The sequence below is a fragment of the Gorilla gorilla genome, chromosome 14, assembly GCF_029281585.2.
Source record: "Gorilla gorilla gorilla isolate KB3781 chromosome 14, NHGRI_mGorGor1-v2.1_pri, whole genome shotgun sequence".
Lineage (NCBI taxonomy): Eukaryota > Metazoa > Chordata > Mammalia > Primates > Hominidae > Gorilla > Gorilla gorilla.
In genome coordinates, this window is record NC_073238.2 from 98017010 (window position 1) to 98035243 (window position 18234).

The 18234-nt window shown below is 34.3% G+C and overlaps 1 pseudogene; it reads right to left on the reverse strand.

Annotated features, from left to right (window-relative positions):
• Nucleotides 1–7223: 7223 nt before the first annotated feature.
• On the reverse strand, nt 7224–7323 carry LOC115930524 (uncharacterized; annotated as a pseudogene).
• Between the last annotated feature and the right edge of the window lie 10911 nt (nt 7324–18234).

An 18234-nucleotide genomic window follows, 5' to 3' on the forward strand; every position in this document is an offset into this window, starting at 1 on the left:
TCAATAAAAAAATAAAATAAAATAAAATAAAAATAAAAATATTAAGCACAAAAAAAAAAAAAAAAAAAAAGAATCGGTTCAACCCAGGAGGCAGAGGTTGCAGTGAGCCAAGATCGTGCCACTGCACTCCAGCATGGGTGGCAGAGGGAGACTTCTGTCTCAAAAAAAAAAAAAAAAGAAGAGTGTAGGGCTCGAAAACTAGTAATGCTAATTAACTAACTCTGAGAACATCACATCTACCACCCATCTTTCTCTAACCATCTAATTTTGTTAGCCATAAATACATTTTTGAGCTGCTTATTCCTGAATCCAACTCTTGCATAAATTGTTGTGAACAAAAAAAAAAAAGAAATGATTCTTAAATAGAACACAAAACGTACTATGAATGAAATAATTTAGAAGTCTGACATATTAAAATTAAGAAATTCTCTATTAAAATATCACATTAGCAACCAAAGTTATATAAAACAGAATTTTAAAGACAGAGAAAATATTTGAAACACATACACCCAGCAACAAGCTTTTGCTAATACATTTTTAAGACCATAGAAAATGGAATGATGGAAAGTATCCTGTTTTAAGTGAAGTGATACAATAGTAACTCTAAGTAGACTGTAAAAAGTTATGAATGCATATCAAAATTCCTATAGCATCACAAAAATATATAAGCTTAATAACTAAAACAATAAATACATTAAAATTAAATTCTAAGAAACTCAATTCAAAAGAGATAGGTAAGTAGAAACAGAAGAATAAAAATTAGAGTGAATAAATAGAAGACAAATACTAAAAAGATAGACCTATATCCAATTATTTCAATAATTGTATTAAATGTTTCTGGACTAAATAATCCAGTTAGTTATTGTTACATATTACACTCAGGTAGCACCAGTGGCCTCCTTTTTTTCCATTACTTTTTTTCTTCCTTCAATATATTACAATGTTTGTAATGAAGATAATTATTTGGAACGACTAAAAAAAAGAAAAAAATTACTCAGCCACTTATATTCTTTCACTGTCTATAAAACAATTATTTATACAAATTTAAGCACAATGGAAAAGCAAAAAAACTTAAGTTTAAAAACTAAACAACATTTGTGTCAAATAGGCAGCATATATCCCCCAAATTCAAAGTCAAGTGCTTCCTTCTCTGCAATTATGCAAAAACTTGGGTGATTTACATTTTTGTTAGTCAAAATACAGTAAGCAAATAATGTACTTTGCTTAACAAAATACGATGTGGATGAGTAACAGAATTTTGTAGAGAATCACAAGAATCTAGAACTTATTGTCATGTGATTATCATGAAACAGTTGTGAAGATAAGCCTGTCACTGGGCATAGAGCAATCTTATCTGTTCATCTAATCTGGAGGAAACCTCTTATTTGAATTTCTTCTCAAATTTTGTTCTTTTATATAGGAATTATATGTCCTATACTGATAATATAAACACTAATTTGTAGTGATTTTCCTGCAATTCCTTCTTCTTCTCTCCAAGTGCTTAGTGAACATCATCATTGTCAGACACAAACTAGGCCTTAAAATTGGTATTCAAACTTTGAATACGTAATTATCTTCAGGTAAAACATGTAGTCTTTGAGATTTATCTGTTTGATGCTTTTGGAGATTCTTTATGGTGTAAAATATACATTTACATAAAAAAGGAACTGCTTTAGTTTGAATTTCTCAATGTTAGCTTCTTGAAATAAAAGACAAAGAAAATGGAAAACTACAGTCATACTTCAGAGACACTGCAGGTTCTGGATGCAAAATCTCTGAAGTATGACTGTAGATAAAGCAACAAAACAAATACTGCAATAAAGCCAATGTTGCAATAATAATAGCCATACATTTTTTGTTTCTCAGTGTATATAAAACTTAGGTTTACACTATACTGTAGTCTAGTAAATGTGCAATAGCATTATTTTATGGATAAATATGCTAACAAGCATGGTCATCTGAGTCTTCAGTGAGTCCTGAATTTTTGTTGGTGGAGGACTTGTCTCAATGTTGATGACTACTGTCTAATAAGGATGGTGGTTGCTGAAGGTTGAAATGGCTGAGGTAATTTTTAAAATAAAGCAATGAAGTTTGTCCCATTGATTGACTCTCCATTTCATGAAAAATGTGTCATGCACTGCTATTTGATAGCATTTTACCCAGAGTAGAACTTCTTTCAAAATTGGAGTCAATCCTCTCAAACCCTACACTGCTTTATCAATGAAGTTTATGTAATATTCTAAATGCTTTGTTGTCATTTTAACAATGTTAATAAAATCTTCATTGGTTAGATTCCATCTCAAAAAATCACTTTCTTCACTCACCCCTAATATGCCACTCCTTGTCATTTCAAGTTTCGTAATGAGATTGCAGCAAATCAGGCACATTTTCAGGATCTAATTCCTAATTCCGGTTCTCTTGCTATTTCCACCACACTGCAGTCACTTTCTCCCTTGAAGTCTGAACACCCCAAAGTCCTCCATGAAGGTTGGAATCAACTTCTTCCAAACTCCTGTCAATATTGATATTTTGAACTACACCTATGAATCACCAGTGTTCTTAATGGCATCTAGAATGGTGAATCTGTTCCAGAAAATTTTCGATTTACTTTTCCTAAATCTGTCAGAGGAATCACTATCTATGGCAGCCATAGTCATATGAAATGTCTTTCTATAATAAAACTTGAATATCAAAATTACTCCTTGATCCATGAACTATGGAATAACTGGGGTGTGAGCTAGCATGAAATTAGCACTGACCTCCTTGTATATCTCCATCAGAGCTCTTATGGGACCAGGTGATGTGAATGAACAATAATATTTTGAAAGGAATCTTTTATTTGGGGCCGCATGTCTCAAAATATTTAGTCAACCATGCTGTAGATCAGTGTGCTGTTATCCAGACATGGCTCTTCCATTTTAGAGCACAGGCAGAGTAGATTTATCATAATTCCTTTTTTAAAAATTACCTTTTAGAATTGAGGGGGTACATGCACTTGTTGTTCACCTGAGTATATTGCATAATGCTGAGGTTCAGGGTCCAAATGACCCTGTCACCCAGGTACTGAGGATAGGACTCAATAGATGATAGTTTTTCAAGCCTTTTTATCCCTCTTTCTCCTCCCTCCTCTACTAGTCCCCAGCTTCTATTGTTCCCATCTTTATGTAGATGAGTATTCAATCTTTAGCTCCAACTTATGAGAACATGCAGTATTTGCTTTTCTTTTCCTGTGTTAATTTGCTTAGGATAATGGTCTCCAGCTGCATCCATGTTGCTGGCAAGAATATGATCTCATTCTTTTTTATGGCTGCATAGTATTCCATGGTGGTATGTACCACATGTGCTTTTCACAATCCACTGTTTATTGGCATCAAGATTGAATCCATGTCTTTGTTATTGTGAGTAGTGCTATGATGAACATATGAGTGCAGAATCTTTTTGTTAGAAAGAAGTGTTTTATTTTGACTATATACCTGGTAATGGGATTGCTGTGTTAAATGGCAGTTTTAACTTTTTGAGAAATCTCCAAACTGCTTTCCAAAATGGCTGGATTAATTTACCTTCCCACTGGCAGTGTATAAGCATTCCCTTTACCCCACAGCATTGCCAACATCTATTGCTTTTTGACTTTGTAGTAATAGCTATTCTGACTGGTGTGACATGGTATCTCATTGTGGTTTTGAATTGAGTTTCTTTGATAATTAGTGACATGGAGCATTTTTTCATATTTGTTGGCTACTTGTTTATCTTCCTTTGAAAAGTGTCTGTTCAGTTTTTTTAGTCCATTTTTTTAATGGAGTCATTTGGGTTTTGCTTATTGGTTCGTTATGGATTGTGGATATTAGACCTTTGTTGAATGTGTATTTTGCAAGTATTTTCTTTTTCAGTTTGCTAGGTTGTCTGCTTACTCTACTGATAGCTTCCCTTGCTGTGCAGAAGCTCTTTAGTTTAATTAGGTCCCACTTGTCAATTTTTGTTTTTGTTGCAACTGGTTTTGAGGAATTAGTCATAAATTCTTTCTCAAGACTTATGTCCAGAATGGTGTTTTTCTTAGATTTTCTTATAGGATTCTTATAGTTTAAGGTCTTACATTTAAATCTTTAATCTATCTTGAATTAATTGTTGTATATCGTAAAAAGAAGGGTTCTAGTTTCATTCTTCTGCATGTGGCTAGCCAGCTGACCCAGCATCACTTATCGAATAGAAAATACTTTCCCCGTTGCTTATTTTTTGTTAGCTTTCTTAAAAATCAGATGGCCATAGATGTGTGGCTTTATTTCTGGGTTCTCTATTCTGTTCCATTGGTCTATGTGTCTGTTTTTGTACCAGTACCATGCTGTTTGGGTTACTGTTGCCTTGTAGTGTAGTTTGAAGTCAGGTAATGTGATGCTTCCAACTTTGTTCTTTTTGCTTAGGATGGCATTGACTATATGAGATAATTTTTGATTTCATACAAACTTTAAAATAGTATTTTCCAGTTTTGTGAAAATGATGTTGGTAGTTTGATAGGATAACTTTGTATCTGTAGATTCCTTTGGGTAGTTTAACCATTTTAATGATACTGATTTGTTTATGTCATTTTTTATTTCTTTTAGGAGTGTTTTGTAGTTATCCTCACAGAATGTTTTACCTCCTTGGTTAGATGTATTCTGAGGTATTTTATTTGTGTGTGTATGGCTATTGTAAATGAGACTGTGTTCCTGACTGGGCCCTCAGTTTGAATGTTATTGGTTTATAGAAAAGTTACTAATTTTTATACATTGGTTTTATATCCTGAAACTTTACTGAATTTGTTTATCAGTTTCAGGAGTCTTTTGATGGCGACTTCAGGGTTTTCTAGTTATAGAATCATTTCATCCATGAACATAGACACTTTGAATTCTTCTCTTCCTATTTTAATGCCTTTTATTTATTTTTGTTGCATGATTGCTGTGACTAGCACATCCAGTACTATTTTAAATAGGAGAGATGAGATGGACATCCTTGTCTTGTTTCAGTCTTCAAGAGGAACACTTCCCAGTTTTGCCTGTTCAGTCTGATGTTGACTGTGGTTTTGTCATAGACAGCTCATTATTTTAAGGAATGTTTCTTGGATGTTTAGTCTGTTGAGAGCTTTTATCATTAGGGAATGATGGATTTATTAAAAGTTTTTTTTTCTGTGTCTATTGAGATGATCATATGGTTTTTGTTTATAATTGTTTTTATGTGATGAATCATGTTTATTGATTTCTGTATGTTAAACCAACTTTGCAACCCAGGAATGAAGCCTACTTGTTCTTGGTGAATAAGTTTTGATATGTTGTTTGCATTTGATTTGCTAGTTATTTTGTAGAGAATTTTTTTATCTATATTCATCAGAGATATTTGCCTGTAATTTTCTTATTTTTGTGGGTGACTGCCAGGCTTTGGTATCAGAGTGATGCTTGCTTTCTAGAATGAATTATAGAGAAGTTCCTCCTCCTTAATTCTTTAGAATAGTTTCAGTATAGATGATGCCAGATCTTCTTTGTAAATCTGGTAGAATATGACAGTGAATCCCTCTTTGTCTGTTTTTTTTTTTTTTTTTGGTTGACTTTTTTTTATTACTGATTGAATTTTAGAACTCAATATTGGTCTGTTCAGTGTTTCAATTTCTTCTTAATTCAATCTTGGAAGATTGTATGTTTCTAGGAATTTATACATTTTCTCTAGATTTTCTAATTTGTGTTCATAGAGGGGTCCATAACAGTCTCTGAGGAACATTTTCATTTCTGTGGGATTGCTTGTAATGCCACATTTGTTGTTTCTGATTATCCTTGTGTGGATCTCTGTTCTTTTTCTTTGATAATTTAGTTAGTGGTCTATCAATATTGTTTATTCTTTTAAAAATGGCTGTTGCTTTTGTTCATTTTTCGTATGGATTTTTGGGTTTCAATTTCATTCAGTTCTCTCCTTAATTTTCTGCTGCTAGCATTGGCGATAGTTTATTCTTATTTTGTGTCATATTTTATCATTAGTTTGAGATTTTTCTAGTTTTTTGAGTAGGTATTTAGCACTGTAAACTTTTCTCTTGACAATGCTTTTGCTGAATTCCAGAGATTTTAATGTGTTGTGTCTGTCTTTTCATTTACTTCCAAGATTTTTTTTTTGATTTCTGGATTAACGTTTTTTTACCCTGAAGTCATTCAGAAGCAAGATGTTTGATTTCCATGTAATTGTATTTTTCAGGGATATTTTTGGTACTGTTTTCTATTTTTACTTCACTGTTGTCTGAGACTATGGTTGGTATGATTTCAAATTTTTTGAATTTATTGAGACTTGCTTTAAAATCAAGTAATGTGGTCAATCTTGAAGTATGCTCTGTGTATAATAGAGAATAACATGCATTCTGTGGTTGACAGGTGAAGTATTCTATTGATGTCTATTCTGCCCAATTTGTCAAGTGTTGGATTTATGTGCAGAATTTCTTTGCTAGTTTCCTGTCTAATACTGTCAGTCAGGTGTTGAAGTCTTCCACTATGCTTGTGTGGTTGTCAAGTCTTTCATAGGTTTAGAAGTTCTTCCTTTATGAATCTGGGTGCTCCAGTATTGGAAGTGTATATATTTAGGAAAGTTAAGTCTTCTTTTTACATTGAACCTTTATCATTATGTAATACTCTTTTTTATTCTTTATTTTCCTGCTGTTGGTTTAAAGTCTGTTGTATGTGATATAAAATTAGAGACTCTGCTGTCTTTTGTTTTCCATTTATGTGGTAGATCTTTCTCCACCCCTTTTCTTTGAGCCTATGGGTGTCACTACTTGTGAAATTGGTCTTTTGAAGACAGCAGATGGATGGGTCTTATTTTTTTATTCAGCTTGCCACTGTGTGCCTTTTTTCTTTCTTTTTTTTTTTTTTTGAGATTGAGTCTTGCTCTGTCACCCAGACAAGTGCAGTGGTGCAATCTTGGCTCACTGCAACCTCTGTCTCCCGGGTTCATGCAATTCTCCTGCTAATTTATGTATTTGTAGTAGAGACAAGGTTTCGCTTTGTTGGCCAAGCTGGTCTCGAACTCCTGACCTCAGGTGATCTGCCCACCTCGGCCTCCCAAAGTTCTGGAATTACAGACATGAGCCACCGTGCTTGGCCCCACTCTGTGCCTTTTAAGTAGGGGCATTTAGACCATTTAAATTCAGATTTAATATTGGTATGTGAGGTTTTGATCCTATTGTGAAGTTTTTAGCTGCTTGCTTTGTAATTTCTAGTAAAAATATGGAACTAATTTGTGAATCATCCTTGCTCAGGGGTCATACTAATCTTGTATGTATCATTTCAATTTTATTATATGTGCTGCCAAAATGAGCATGATTTCGCATAGTTCATAAAAGCCGTAGGATTTTTGAAATGGTAAATAAGCATTGGATTCAACTTTAAGTCCCCAGCTGCTTTAGATCCTAACAAGAGAATCAGCCTGCTTTTTGAAGTTTTGAAGTGTGGCACTGAGTTTTCCTCTCTAACTATGAAAGTCTTAGATGGCATCTTCTTTCAATATAAGGCTGCTTTGTCTACACTGAAAATCTGTTATTTAGTGTAGCCACCTTCATTCATTATCTCATATATTTTGTATAACTTGTTGCAGTTTCTATATCAGCACTTTGACATTTTATGTTATAGAGATGCCTTCATTCATTAAACCTCATGAACCAACTTCTGCTAACTTCATTTGTGTGTGTGTGTGTGTGTGTTTGTGTGTGTGTGTGTGTGTGTGTGTGTGTGTGTGTGTAGGCAGCTTTCTTACCTTTCTAGGCCTTCATAAAATTGAAAAAAATTAAGCCCTGGCTTTGGATTAGGCTTTGGCTTGAGGGAATGTTGTGCCTGGTTAGATCTTTTATCCAGACCCCTAAATCTTTCTCCATATCAGCGATAAGGCAATTACACTTTATCATTCATATGTCCACGTAAGTAGCAATTTTAATTACCTTCAAAACCTTTGCCATTGCATTTACAACATGACTAACTGTTTAGCACATCCTTTCAGCCTGTCTCAGTTTTCAACATGCCTTCCTTGCTAACATTAATCATGTTCACTTTTGATTTAAAATGTGATAACTATGACTCCTCCTCCCTTTTAAACACTTAAAAGCTATTGTAATTTTTTTCATTCTAACGTCTTGTAAATCATGAAATTCATTGCTTCATATTGTCCATATTTTGTCTTGTTTTATTCTTAAAATTGCAGACTTTTAAAATATTGGAGAATGAGATGTAACTTTTTTGAAAATCTCTCAATATAGCCAAAGTACTTTTTGGCTTAATGGCATATGCAAAAGTTACAGAGTACACTTCTTACTTACCATTCCTTTGTTTCTGCAAGTAACAAATTAAAAGAAATTCTAGGATAGATAGAGTTACATCTTCAACAATAACAAAAATATTCAAATATTGTAAAGTATAAATATAATACTTATTGTTTTGGTTTGTTTCATTTTGACTGACTGGGAATTTGTGAGGGACAGGTTCCACTCCCACCACCAGGCTCAGAGCCATGGGTCAGACATTTTACCTAGGTGGAACGAAAGATCATAAAACAGAGAAATCACAAGCAATTTTCAAAGGAATTGACTTTATTACCAAGACACAGTGGTGAAGCTTGAGAGTAAGAATGCTTTCAAAAGTAAGGGAGGTCGTCATAAAAAGTAATTAAGAGGAAACTGGACATTATATCATTGATATAAATTAACTATAAGACAGCTAAATTTTCAGAGAGAGGCAAGAATAAAGACATTTGAGAAGAGCCCTCATAGAGTCACAACAAATCTCAAGCATTGACCATAAAAACGTATTTCTACAAGGACTCCAGACCCTTAAAACAGTGATCCAGTTATTTCACGTATTTTTTAATGCATTATTCAGAGTTGTATATTAATTTTAGCAGTATATAGATACACACACATATACATATACACATACACATTTAGTGGTTGCTCTAGAACATATATATAATAAATTATTTTTAAGTAGGAGGGATTCTACTTTTCAGAGTGTATTCCTGTTGTTTTTGTTTGTTTTTCAAATAACATTACAAAATAGAATATGGAAAAACACCTCATTCTGAAGCACTAAAATTTTATCATAACTCCATATTTATGACTTCTGTAAGAATTGCTCTTCCTGATTAGTGGCCCAGCGAATCGCATTTACTGAGGGAAAATTTATGCCTTGAAGACAAATCTCAATATCTGTTTTAGAACACAGGGACTTTTTTTATTCTTCATATATCTTATTTTATAAGCTTCAAAATTTATTATCAATAAAAACCTACCAGAATGGCTAAAATTAATATACAACTCTGAATAATGGGTTGAAAAATATGGAAATAGCTGGATTACTCTTTTAACGGTTCTGGAAATATAACTGTTAAAGGTACTTTGGAAAGCCATTTTGCAGTAACTATTGAAGGCTAACGTATTTATAATCTACAGCCCACAAAATCACTCGCAGAGACATATCTAAGAGAAATTCATAAATATGTGCAGAAAAGGAATGTATAGGTATGTTAACAGCAATATTTATAAGGTCTCAAAATGGAAATAATTCAAATTCCTATCAACCTTAAAATAGGAATAAAAAAATAACTGGTTTATTCCAAAATTATATGTTGTTTTGATATATTAAAAAAAGTTAGATGAATCTCACCATAATATTGCCTGAGCAACACCAGACACAAAGGAACATCTTGGGGTTACTAGATTTACAACAAAATAAGATAATGATATTGAGGACAGGTAATGACTGAGATGGGGAGACGTCAACAAGTACAGGGTGAATAGAAAATAGGTGTGCAGGAGTGCCTTAGTTTTGTAAAATTTATTTGACTGCACACTTAAGATATGTGTAGTTTATAAAGGTTATGTTATACTTAAAAAATAACTTTTAAAAATACAAAATGTTATTTCTACTAGGTATACTAGTATCTTTTCATATAATTTATACTCATTCTTAATATTGATATTGATATTTTTACTATGAGAAGTATTAAGAGAAAAGAGGTGTTCAGAGAGACAGTCTTTTACATGGAAAGAAATTTAAGGGATAAAGGTTAGTGACTAGTAAAAAATATTGTTAAGAAATAAAATCAGCACAAAGCAAGCATTCTGTTCAGCTAACTTATTGTATTTATATTATAACCATAAAAATTATGCAAATTAAGCACACAGTAAATAAAGAGCATCATATATAATTTAGTAAACTACACAACCAGGAAAAAATAGAGATGAAGAAAAGAATTTTTTTGTCCCATTATTCTCAATACAAATAAGTACTTGTTAAGAACCTCCTCTTTTATTGTATTATACCTATTCTAGGTGCTAGAAAGACAAGTTTTTTTTAAATTGTTTTATCCTATCTCTCAGCCCCTGGCTGTACCATATTCATATCTTATAGATTTCATCTCCATTCCTATTTTTCAGCTTTATCTTTCAGGATATCATGGTGGTTATATCTATGGGTAAGAAACTGTTTCGTGATACCCACACTTTTGAGACATATTTTTCTCCTCTAATGAAATCCTTTTCTTCTTTACTAACTGGCCACCTCTTCCCTATATTTCCTTGAGAGACAAGGATCTCTGCTATTTCTAAAACACCCCTGCAAAAAAATAAGAATTCTTGGACCTACGTGCAGAATCTAATGAAATTACACACCAGGAAATCATGCTGGGCCCTGACAGAGTACATTTATATCGACATCAGCATATCTTGGTTTTCTGGCTCCACAGATCCTAGATCATCACATGTTTGTGCACTTCCCTAAAGCTACTGACTCTGTATTTACTCCTTCTTTATGAGTAGGCCTAGCCCTTTAAAGTAAAGGTAAAAGCAGAAGGACTTTCTGAGTTAAAGACTATGTAGATTACTCTGAGCCCCATAGAGCAGTGGTCCCCAACCTTTTTGGCACCAAGGACCAGTTTCATTAAAGAAAATTTTTCATGGACCTCTGGCTAGGGGATAGTGGGAGATGATTTAAGTGCATTACATTTACTGTGCACGTTATTTCTATTATTATTACATTGTAATTAATTACACAACTCACCATAATCTAGAATCAGTGGGAGGCCTGGGCCTGTTCAAGCCTTAGATTCTCATAAGGAGTGTGTGCAACCTAGATCCCTCACATTCACAATTAACAACAGGATTTGTATTCCTTTGAGAATCTAATGCCACTGCTGAACTGAGAGGAGGTGAAGCCCAGGTGGTAGTTTGAGCAATAGGGAGCCACTGCAAATACGGATGAAACTTCCCTTGCTTTTCTGTTGTTCACCTCCTGCAGTGTGGCCCTGTTAATAACAGGCCAAGGACTGCGACCTGTGTGTGGCCTAGGGGCTTGGGACTCCTGCCTTACAGAATATATTGGGAGAGGGAGCATCCATAGTTTCCCATCTGTGCATTTCTGATATCTGAGTATGGTGATCCAAAATGTGCATATTTGAAACTTAATCATCTATGTGATAAGATTAAGAGGTGGAACGCTTAGGAGGACTATAGCCCCCATGAATGGGATTAGTTCCCATATAAAAGAGGTGTGAGGAAGCTGTTCTCCCCTCCTGCCCCTTTACCCTTCTGTCTCTTCTGACCCATGAAGATGCAACAAGAGGTGCCATCCTGGAAGCACAGATGGAGCTCCCACCAGACATTGAACCTGCCAGTAACTTGATCTTAGAATTCCCAGCTTCTAGAGCTGTGAGACATTAATTTCTATTATTTATAAATTGTTTCAGTCTTGGGTATTTTATTATAGTAGCACAAACATTCTAAGACACTGAGGTTTTACTTATAGAAAAAGAAACATGAGAAGCCTAAATGAGAACACCTGGTCACAAAATTACATGATGCAGTATCTAGCACACTGATGAAAGCCCTGACAATGCAGGAGAAGCCTGGGAACAGCATGACTTGGAAGATCTATCTTGCCCCACAGGTTCAAGCCAACACATTTAAGAACATAAGCCCTTTTCCTACTCTATAGGAGAATATGATATTATGTAGAAAATCTCCACTGAACCATTTCCTTTCATACCTTCTGCTATTGTGCAACTCATCAGGTCATATGTAGCTACTGATCAAATTACAGTTCTCTTTTTTTGCGTGCAGTTTTTTACTTCGTAATTTTATTATCACCAAGTGTGGATTTTATTGCTAAGAAAATAAGAAGTAAAATATGACAGCTTGGACAAGGCTATAATTCTATCTGATAGAAATAATGTTAGGACCTTAGCAACCCATATTTGTGTGGTGAAAACAAAGCAACTAAACGACCCCACTCTTCTTCCGAGTTTCTCCCTCAGTCTTATTCTCTCTCTCTCCCTAAACCACTTTGCTGCTTTCTGTCTTGTTGATCTGTAACAATTTCTTTTAAAAATTGTTCTTTAAATCTTTTCATTTTCACTAGATAAATGTAATGTCTTTCCCACCTTCATATTGCTTATATTCCTTATGTCACAAATAATTATCTTTCAGCAACAGCAATTTTATGTCATATTCTATTCTTAAATTATACTTATTTTTAATGTGAAATTTATATCTTCAAACGTAAAACACGTGAAAAGCAAAAATATGCTTTAAAACCAAATATGTTTTAAAAATGAGTAGTCGTACTATGTTCAGCCATTCAGTGGTTTACACGAACACACTCAAATGGAATAAAACAAATTCTACATGGTCTTTCAGTCGAACTAGCTACAGGATTGTGGCTTACATTAGCTTTTGATTTATGTTTGTCTATAATTGTGATTCACTGTGGATTTCATCCAGTTGGGGAAAGCCAACTGCACTGGCATTCTCAGGCACTGTTATTCTCTTCCATGAAAGTAATTTTCCACATCCCTACTATAATTAAGCACAACATTTCACATGAATTAGAGGAAATGTTTATTTCTTTCAGGCTCATATTGAGTTGAGGGGCACCATTCTAGAAACTGCAATGTTAACCAGAGTTTTCATAAATACTGAGATGGTGAAATGGCCATGTCTTTTCTAGAAAATAATCTAGCTCAATGTAGTCATGGGACTATATTAAGATAACCAAGCATGTATGACCACGGCTAATTATTTCAACACATGTAGAAAGATCCAAAAACTATATAACCAACTCACAAGTTTTCTTCTCTGCTCATGAATTTTATAAATATATTATTGCAAAAATCTTCTAAAAAATGTACTTTCATAAAAAGGGATTTCAGTAACATCTTATATGATACCATTTATCTTTCTAGGGTTTTTCTTTTTTCACTTTATCTCTTTATTTTTATCAGAGTCCCGCTTGGCTTATTATCTGACCTTGACATCACAGCCAAGCCCTAAATCAAAGCATTTTATCACTCTCTATTTTTGCCAAAGAAGATCCTGAACTTTTATTATGCAAGCAATAACTATTTCATTTCTGTGACTTCTTATCATTTCTTTAGCCACATCATAAATAAGTATAATCTTATGTTGACAAAGAAAGTTCTATTATACTTTTTTTGAAGAAACATGAACAAGTTGAATAAGACCTCTTATTTTTTATACTCCTAAACATTTGTTTAACAACTTTAACAACATTTTTAAAACATTTTGTTAAAATGGTACTAAATAATAGTTTTTTTTCCAGTTCTGTGAAGAAAGTCAATGGTAGCTTGATTAGGATAGCATTGAATCTATAAATTGCTTTGGGCAGTATAGCCATTTTCACGATATTGATTCTTCTTATCCATGAGCATAGAATGCTAGTTTTTTGAAAAGATCAACAAAATAGATAGAACACTAGCCAGACTAATAAAGAAGGAAAGAGAGAAGAATCAAATAGACGCAATAAAAAATGATAGAGGGGTATCACTACCGATCCCACAGAAATACAAACAACCATCAGAGAATACTATAAACACCTCTATGCAAATAAAGTAGAAAGTCTAGAAGAAATGGATACATTCCTGGACACATACACCCTCCCAAGACTAAACCAGGAAGAAGTTGAGTCCCTGAATAGACCAATAACGAATTCTGAAATCGAGGCAGTAATTAATAGCCTACCAACCAAAAAAAGTCCAGGACCAGACTGATTCACAGCCAAATTCTACCAGAGGTACAAACAGGAGCTGGTATCTTTCCTTCTGAAACTATTCCAAGCAATAGAAAAAGAGGGAATTCTTCCTAACTTATTTATGAGGCCAGCATCATCCTGTTACCAAAACCTGGCAGAGACGAAACAAAAAAAGAAAATTTTAGGCCAATATCACTGATGAACATCATGTGAAAATCCTCACTAAAATATTGGAAAACCAAATCCAGCAGCATATCAAAAACTTATCCACCATGAGCAAGCTGACTTCATCCCTGGGATGCAAGGCTGGTTCAACATATGCAAATCTATAAACATAATCCATCACATAAAAAGAACCAATGGCAAAAACCACATGATTATCTCAATAGATGCAGAAAAGGCCTTCGACAAAATTCAACAGCCCTTCATGCTAAAAACTCTCAAAAAACTAGGTATTGATGGAACGTATCTCAAAATAATAAGAGCTATTTATGACAAACCCACAGCCGATATGATACTGAATGGGCAAAAGCTGGAAGCATTCCCTTTAAAAACGGACATAAGACAAGGTTTTGACCAGCTTCTGAATTTATTGATTTTTTGAAGGGTTCTCTATCTCCTTCAGTTCTGCTCTGATTTTAGTTATTTATTGTCTTCTGCTAGCTTTTGAATTTATTTGCTCTTGCTTCTCTAGTTCTTTTAATTGTGATGTTAGGGTGTCAATTTTAGATATTTCCTGCTTTCTCTTGTATGGACATTTAATGCTATAAATGTCCCTCTATACACTGCTTTAAATGTGTCCCAGAGATTCTGGTTTGTTATGTCTTTGTTCTCATTGGTTTCAAAAAACATCTTTATTTCTGCCTTAATTTCATTTTTTATCCAGTAGTCATTCAGGAGCAGGCTGTTCAGTTTCCATGTAGTTGTGTGGTTTTGAATAAGTTTCTTAATGCTGAGTTCTAATTTGATTGCACTGTGGTCTGAGAGACAGTTTGTTATGATTTCTGTTCTTTTGCATTTGATGAGGAGTGTTTTACTTCCAATTTTGTGGTCAACTTTAGAACAAGTGTGATGTGGTGTTGAGAAAAATGTATATTCTGTTGATTTGGGGTGGAGAGTTCTGTAGATGTCTATTAGCTCCATTTAGTCCAGAGCTGAGTTTAAGTCCTGGATATCCTTGCTATTTTTCTGTCTCATTGATCTGTCTAATATTAACAGTGGGGTGTTAAAGTCTCCCACTGTTATTGTGAGGGAGTCTAAGTCTCTTTGTAGGTCTCTAAGAACTTGCTTTATGAATCTGGGTGCTCCTGTATTGGGTGCATATATATTTAGGATAGTTAGCTCTTCTTGTTGCATTGATCCCTTTACCATTATGTAATGCCTTCTTTGTCTCTTTTGATCTTTATTGGTTTAAAATCTGTTTTATCAGAGACTAGGATAGCAATCTCTGCTTTGTTTTGCTTTTCATTTGCTTGGTAAATCTTCCTCTACCCCTTTATTTTGAGCCTATGTGTGTCTTTGCACTTGAGATAGGTCTCCTGAATACAGCACACCAATGGGTCTTGACTCTTTATCTAATTTACCAGTCTGTGTCTTCTAATTGCAGCATTTTGTCTGTTTGCATTTAAGGTTAATATTATTATGTGTGAATTTGATCCTTTCATTACAATGCTAGCTGGTTATTTTGCCTGTTAGTTGATGCAGTTTCTTCATAGTGTCGATGGTCATTAAAATTTGGTATGTTTTTGCCGTGGCTGGTACAGGTTTTTCCTTTTCATGTTTAGTGCATCCTTCAGGAACTCTTGATTTCACATGATTTCCAATATTGTAGGGTTTTCTTGCAGGTCTATTAATGCCTAGTGTTCCATTAGTGGAACGAACGCTAAGCATGTGGGAGTTTTATTTATACACTCTGAAGAAAAACAAGAAAATAACATGTAGGAGTTTTATTTACATCCTACTGCTCAAGGTCATTGCAAAAGTCTGATTTTTCACACAAAAAATTTGCAACTGCTGGCATAAATGGGTTAATTCTTTCTTTATAAAGATCAGAGTTTTCATGAATTACCACAGCATTCAAAATAAACATTTATCAAAGACAAACCAAGTAGTGGCAGAGAAAAATGAACTAATCAAATAGCAAGAATAAGCAAATATGTTCCTGCAACTTATTCTGTGGCTATCTGTAGCTATTTATCATTCATTCATGAGTATAACAAGGTTCATACTATTATTTGTAAAAAGGCAGAGTACCGGTTGATCAACCTCTCAAACAAATAAAAGTTTTTAAAGAGTCTTCCCTATCTTTGCTTGCCGGTAACATGCAATCAAGAAAACAAAAATAAAGGAGAATACATAAGCTACTCTAATAGGCCAGAATTTGTACAGTCTGCTTATTGCAAGGAAGTTGTACACATTTTCTCTTTCAAATTTATCACTAAACATAAAGCCAAGCTTAACTAATTACCTAATTTCTTTATATGTTCATTGATTGGAAAAATATGTGTGATATTCATGGGAAAAAAGGGAAAAACCAGTAAGCCCTTTCAAAGGTCATATTGTCTTCCTCTTCTTTTTTCTCAGCATATTGTTTTGAAAATAGCTGCTGATGGCAATTCTTACACAAGACCATTTCTTCCTTTGTAGAATCATATAATTACAAAAACAGTTCAAAGTAGAAATTAAAGCGTATGACAATGCAAAGATATGAACATTTGGGAAAACCATAGCACAGGCAGTGCTAAGAGCAGGAAGGGAAGAAAAGAGGGCACAGTGAGAATGGGCCATTTTCTTTATAGTACAATGCCCATGCTGTAGAATATATGATCACTTATAACAACAATAAAAATTGTTAATTAAAAGAATAAAGTCCAAATTTCTCTCTGAGATTGTGATGAAGGTTGGGTGAGAAGAGAATCATAGAATTCTCATTATGCACATACAAATATTCTCAAAACGATTCTCATTACGCTTAACCTGCATCTCACTTTCAACCTCTATGATACATTTCACTTTTTTCATAAAATCTACTAAATTTTAGAATAATTTTTTTACTACATGATTCATGCTCTCTTATCTTGAACGATCATGAGATATTATGGGAAATGTATCCAGTAACCAAGAATTGGCTGATTATTTGTGCCATTAATACGCCTTTGGCAAAAATCCCAGCTTCCTTCTAAAAGTACTGCCATGTTATGTAGCCTAGTGTCAGGGGAGGATAATGTCTCTGATCATTAATGATCTTTCTGTAAGAAAGACACACACACACACACACACACACAAATAAATATGCAAAATTGTCTTTAAATTGGGGGATTTAATAAAGCTTCCAAGAATTGCAGGTTCCACAAGAAAATGAATTTAGGAAAATAGTTATACTATGCTGTTTATGATAGTCAGCACATCAGATGAGTTGTGCAATAGCCATGGGATCTTTAACCTTCAATGAGATACCATCTGTCTGGTGGTTGCTTTTTCATATTTATATGTATTTTTATTTTTGAGACAGAGTCTCGCTCTGCCACCCAGGCTGGTGTGCAGTGGTACGATCTCGGCTCACTGCAACCTCCGCTTCTGGGTTCAAGCAATTCTCCTACCTCAGCCTCCCGAGTAGCTGGGATTACAGGCACCCTACACTATGCCCAGCTAACTGTTGTATTTTCAGTAGAGATGGGGTTTCACCATGTTGGCGAGGCTGGGCTCAAACTCCTGACCTCAGGTATCTGCTCGCCTTGGCCTCCCAAAGTGCTGGGATTATAGGCATGAGCCACCTTGCATGACTTGGTGGTTGCTTTTAAGAAAGGTCCTCAGGAGAGCACCTTTCTGGACATTGGATACTTTGTCTCTTTTTTTATACTCCATTTCTCTCGCTGTGTTGAATCAGCCTCTTCTAAATCCTGAAATATGGTCTATCCTATATTTAATTCCATCTTTCAGTCTTTAAATTCCATTATATTTTTGTGGTGCCAGAATTGAACTCCTTAATATTTTTCCTAGTTCCCAAGCTAAGGAAGCCTCAGAAGTTTCTGCCATCCTTGCCCAGGTTAGGACATGTTTTGATTCTTTTCTCTTCCTGACTTCAATATATTAGACTACAGGAAGCGTAGAAGGATAAGAAAACCATTCCTTTCATTTTATGTTTTGTCCATCCAAAGGTTTATTGTTTGGCTTATTTAGCCAAATAAATTGGGATGTCCAC